Raw genomic sequence first — 5000 nt, forward strand, 5'->3', positions numbered from 1 at the left:
GAGGAGGAGGTGAGAAGGAGGAGGAGAAGGAGGAGGAGAGGGTGAGAAGGAGGAGGAGGAGGAGGAGAGGGTGAGAAGGAGGAGGAGGAGGAGGAGGAGGAGAGGGTGAGAAGGAGGAGGAGAAGGAGGAGAGGGTGAGAAGGAGGAGGAGGAGGAGGAGAAGGAGGAGAGGGTGAGAAGGAGGAGGAGGAGAGGGTGAGAAGGAGGAGGAGGAGAGGGTGAGAAGGAGGAGGAGGAGAGGGTGAGAAGGAGGAGGAGAAGGAGGAGAGGGTGAGAAGGAGGAGGAGGAGAGGGTGAGAAGGAGGAGGAGAAGGAGGAGAGGGTGAGAAGGAGGAGGAGGAGGAGGAGAAGGAGGAGAGGGTGAGAAGGAGGAGGAGGAGAGGGTGAGAAGGAGGAGGAGGAGGAGAAGGAGAGGGTGAGAAGGAGGAGGAGGAGAGGGTGAGAAGGAGGAGGAGGAGAGGGTGAGAAGGAGGAGGTGGAGGAGGAGAAGGAGGAGAGGGTGAGAAGGAGGAGGAGGAGAAGGAGAGGGTGAGAAGGAGGAGGAGGAGAGGGTGAGAAGGAGGAGAAGGAGGAGAGGGTGAGAAGGAGGAGAAGGAGAGGGTGAGAAGGAGGAGGAGGAGGAGGAGAGGGTGAGGAGGAGGAGGAGGAGAAGGAGAGGGTGAGAAGGAGGAGGAGGAGAAGGAGGAGAGGGTGAGAAGGAGGAGGAGGAGAGGGTGAGGAGGAGAAGGAGGAGAGGGTGAGAAGGAGGAGGAGGAGAAGGAGGAGAGGGTGAGAAGGAGGAGGAGGAGAAGGAGGAGAGGGTGAGAAAGAGGAGGAGGAGAAGGAGGAGAGGGTGAGAAGGAGGAGGAGGAGAAGGAGGAGAGGGTGAGAAGGAGGAGGAGGAGGAGGAGGTGACGAGGAGGAGAAGGAGGAGAGGGTGAGAAGGAGGAGGAGGAGAAGGAGGAGAGGGTGAGAAGGAGGAGGAGGAGAAGGAGGAGAGGGTGAGAAGGAGGAGGAGGAGGAGGAGAGGGTGAGAAGGAGGAGGGTGAGAAGGAGGAGGGTGAGAAGGAGGAGGAGGAGAAGGAGGAGAGGGTGAGAAGGAGGAGGAGGAGAAGGAGGAGAGGGTGAGAAGGAGGAGGAGGAGGAGGAGGAGAGGGTGAGAAGGAGGAGGAGGAGGAGGAGGAGAGGGTGAGAAGGAGGAGGAGGAGGAGAGGGTGATAAGGAGTAGGAGGAGAAGGAGGAGAGGGTGATAAGGAGAAGGAGGAGGAGGAGGAGAGGGTGAGAAGGAGGAGAAGGAGGAGAGGGTGAGAAGGAGGAGGTGGAGGAGGAGAAGGAGGAGAGGCTGAGAAGGAGGAGGTGGAGAAAAAAAAAGTCAGTGACAAAGACGACGACGAAGATGAGGAGAAGGTGGAGGAGGAGAAGAAGATGATGACGACACCGACGACGATGATGACAAGCATGACGACGACGACGACGACAGAGAAGAACAAAAAGGAGGAGGAGGACAAGGAGGCAGAGACTGGGGGGTGGGGGGGGGGGGGGTGTGGGGGGGGGATGAAGAAGCAGCAGCCGCAGAAGAAAAAAAAAAACAAAACAGAAGAGATATTCCAGTCGTGTGTTGACGGTTGATGGGCGAACGGCATCAGTCGTCATGACTCACCTGCTGTGGTTTTGTGGGCTTTTAGTTAGTTTTTAGTGTGTGTGTGCGTGTGTGTGTGTGTGTGTGTGTGTGTGTGTGTGTGTGTGTGTGTGTGAATACCCCCCCGCGCGCGCAACAGCACCCCCTTTGTGTTTTTGAATGTGTTTACACGTTTATGCGCACGTCAGTGTGTGCGTCCGTTTGTGGAATAGCGTTCACACGTTCTGATGATCAAATCGAAAAGCAGCCAGTTTGTTTTTTTATTAGATGTTGATGCATAGTGGTCAAAGATATTTTATAGCATTTATAATCACAGAAACGTTACGGTGTTTGCTCGGAAGGATGCATAATGTCATGGTGTCATTAACTCAAAAGGACACGCGTCAGAATTAAGAAAAAACATAATAGATGAACAAAGAAGACAAAAAAGAAAAAGAAAAAAGAAAAAATGAAAACAAAGTAATTTAGATGAATGAATAAACGAATGAACAAATAGCGAAACTATAAAAAGTAAAATCAAATATCAATGAACAATTAGATTCATGCAAATGAGCCTATGGAGAGAATTTAATTTGCAAATTCTCGGTTTTGAAGGACCCCATAGAATAGAATTAGATCAAATTAAATGACATATAGAATATAGTTAGTAAAGTGAAATCATATGAATATGCCCCTACCTCTGAGAGAAGGGATACAGACCTTCTTCTCTCTTTAGATACACACTAAAGTGCACACCGCGGAAATATATTTTGGGCGAGGATTCCAAGGGTTGAGAATAGTGGAACGCCACAGAGTTATACAACGAGGTACAATGGGAAGGTGTGTGTGTGTGTGTGTGTGTGTGTGTGTGTGTGTGTGTGTGTGTGTGTGTGTGGTGATGGTGGTGGGAGGGGGGGATGAAGGGAGGGTTTGCGGAGTGGGGTGGGAAGGGGTGGAGTTAAAAAGTGGGATGGCAGTTACGTACTCATTAGCTGACGCATTCACCCCTGAATCTTGTCAGAACCTCTGTCTCTCATTAACGATGAACTCCGGTTCGTGTCGATGAGAGGCAGGAAGGAAGGAAGGAAGGAAAGAAGACAGGAAGGAAAGAAAGAAGGAAGGAAGGAAGGAAGGAATCAAGGAAGGAAGTCGCTGCTTGGATGCGAAAGGGGTGGTGGTGGTGGTGGTGGTGATGGTGAAATGAGTGATGGATAAATGATGAAATAATGGCGGAAATCTTGGCAGGGGAAAAAATGAGCGCAAAATAACTCATGCATTTATCCATTCTTTAAACTTTAAATCATTCACCCATTTACACAGACAGACAGACAGGCACACACACACACACACACACACACACACACACACACATTCTCTCTCTCTCTCTCTCTCTCTCTCTCTCTGTGATTCACTCGCTGACTACTTTGGCCACAAACTGAAATCATAATTAAGGCAACATGCTTAGGATTTGGAACGGATAGGGGCAAAGAAATAAAACTGATAAACCTGACAGCAGTAACATGTGCGGAAAGCGAAATGCGCAATAAAAACTCATTCAGTGATAGGGGAGAGAGAGAGACAGACAGAGAGAGAGAGAGAGAGAGAGAGAGAGAGAGAGAGAGAGAGAGAGAGAGAATGATTCTCCAGTACATGTAACTGGTACACAATCATAGATATGCAGACACCGATTATCTTTCCCACTGAACACTTGGGGTCACGGATGAGGAATATATATATATATATATATATATATATATATATATATATATATATATATATATATATATAAAGATAACAGGATAACACCACAGCATCAATGTTTCACTCACAGTTTGACGGAGTGGTTGTGAAGGGGTGGAAGGGAGAGAGGTTGAGAGAGGAGCGGGTGGAGGTGGGGTATTGCAGTCACAAAAGTTATTGTGCAATAGCCGAATGGTTAAAGCGCTGGACTTTCAATCTGAGGGTCCTGGGTTCGAATCTCGGTGCACCTGGTGGGTAAAGGGTGAAGATTTTTCCGATCTCCCAGGTCAACATATGTGCAGACCTGCTAGTGCCTGAACCCCCTTCGTGTGTATGCGCACGCAGAAGATCAAATACGCACGTTAAAGATCCTGTAATCCATGTCAGCGTTCGGTGGGTTATGGAAACAAGAATATACCCAGCATGCACACCCCCGAAAACGGAGTATGGCTGCCTACATGGCGGGGTAAATAAAAAAAAAAATGTCATACACGTAAAATGTTACATGTCCGTCTGAGTGTGTATGTGTGTGCGTCTGAAATCTGATTGAATGACACAGGAAACGAATGATGAGCGCCCAATGGCAACCGTCAGTCGGCTCTACCCAGGTAGGCAGCCTGTGGTGCAAATGTCCCCGTGTATGTAAAGCGCTTAGAGCTTGGTCTCTGACCGAGGATAGGCGCTATATAAGTATCCACATCAATCAATGAAACTTCAGCAAGAAACAAGTGTATCAATAAGCAGATAGATAAGAACAAAGAAACAAACAAAGAAACAAACAATGAACCGTTATGCCTCAGTCATATTCTGAAGTGTTGGGCCCATCAATGTAAGACGAAAAAGGAAACAACGATTCACGATAAATCCTTGCGTGGGCAAGGAGTCATTCCGAAACGGGGCTTCTTCCACTGATCGCTGGTGAACACTGGATCTGAAGCCCACACCTTACTGATTCTACAACGCCGCCTTTGGGAAGTTAGTAAAATCTTATAAACTATCTTTCCCAAGGACAGAGTGAATCATGCCGACTGGTCAGAACTTATACATTCAAAATATAGATTGAAAGTGAAAGTCTTGCATCTCGTGTGCAACAGAAGTTGATAGATGCTATCGCCCGCACAGATGGTAAAAGTTTATCTTCCATCCTTTTCTCTGTCTTTGACTTTGACAGACAGAAGGGCATCACAAGAATGCTCTGGTGGTTGAGAAAACATGCTGATGTTTGAGCTCGCGGGCGCGCATACACACACACACACACACGCACATGCACACACATGCACACGCACACGCATGCAGACAAACACACACACACACACACACACACACACACACACACACACACACACACACACACACACACACACACACACACACACACACACACACACACACACTCGAATGACGCAAAGAAGGCCAGTCAAAGAGTGGAGAGAAGAAATGCGGAGAATACATATATTTACAATGTTATTAACCAATTTACAAGTTTTCCCGTCCGTCCTATAAACGAAAAAGTACAGGGGAAGACAAGTGGATATGTCCGTTTATTTCTGTCTCTTTTGCTCACAGGTCATACCCCGTTTTACTTCTGTTTACTAATCAATTAAGTAAATAAGATATTCCTGTTCATTTATTTATTCATGTATTTATTCATCACGTATTTATT

General features: G+C 47.7%; 1 protein-coding gene across 2 annotated transcripts in view; it reads right to left on the minus strand.

Moving 5' to 3' along the window:
- Positions 1–5000, minus strand: part of LOC143290276 (testis-specific serine/threonine-protein kinase 2-like) — a 34401-nt gene that overhangs the window by 10836 nt on the left and 18565 nt on the right. The window lies entirely within an intron of this gene.

The sequence above is a fragment of the Babylonia areolata genome, chromosome 1, assembly GCF_041734735.1.
Source record: "Babylonia areolata isolate BAREFJ2019XMU chromosome 1, ASM4173473v1, whole genome shotgun sequence".
NCBI lineage: Eukaryota > Metazoa > Mollusca > Gastropoda > Neogastropoda > Buccinidae > Babylonia > Babylonia areolata.